Genomic DNA, 493 nt, shown 5'->3' on the forward strand with positions numbered 1-493 from the left:
GGCGGTGAGCGCGGGGGTTCTGGGCGCGCGGGTCTCCGAGTTCTGCGCGTCCGCACTTCCGGGGACTGGGGGGCTCTGCTGTCGCCCCGCGGCCCCCAGCCGGGCCAGTACCCCGGGGGAGCTGGGCGCGGGCTGGGTGTGAAGCCGAGTGCTCTCCTACACCCCTCCTGGGGTACCAGGCCCGGATTCAGGGTGCGCCAACTCTCCTGCACGGTCTCATGGGGTACCCAGGCGAGTTGGGCTGGGATTCGCGGTGCACCTGCTCTGCTACACTCCCTCCTGGGGTACCCAGCTCACCACACCAGCTCAGTCCCCATTCTGTGCAACCTCGCTGCCATGGCCTGTATGCTGGCATCGGGCTGGCCCCGGCCAATGCTGCTCCCCTGGCTCTCTGCCCGCCCCTCCACCCCCGTGAGCCCAGGCCCGTGTTGAGCCCTGCCCTGCCCCTGTATGCCTGGCACTGGGCTGGCCCCGGGCACAGCTGCTGCCCCGC

At 71.2% G+C, this 493-nt stretch overlaps 1 protein-coding gene across 1 annotated transcript in view; it reads left to right on the forward strand.

Moving 5' to 3' along the window:
* The window catches only part of MCM2 (minichromosome maintenance complex component 2), a gene marked incomplete in the record, with an annotated part of 13,383 nt that overhangs the window by 3,655 nt on the left and 9,235 nt on the right, over positions 1 to 493 (forward strand).

The sequence above is a fragment of the Tupaia chinensis genome, unplaced genomic scaffold (assembly GCF_000334495.1).
Source record: "Tupaia chinensis unplaced genomic scaffold, TupChi_1.0 Scaffold147500_2, whole genome shotgun sequence".
Taxonomy (NCBI): Eukaryota; Metazoa; Chordata; class Mammalia; order Scandentia; family Tupaiidae; genus Tupaia; species Tupaia belangeri.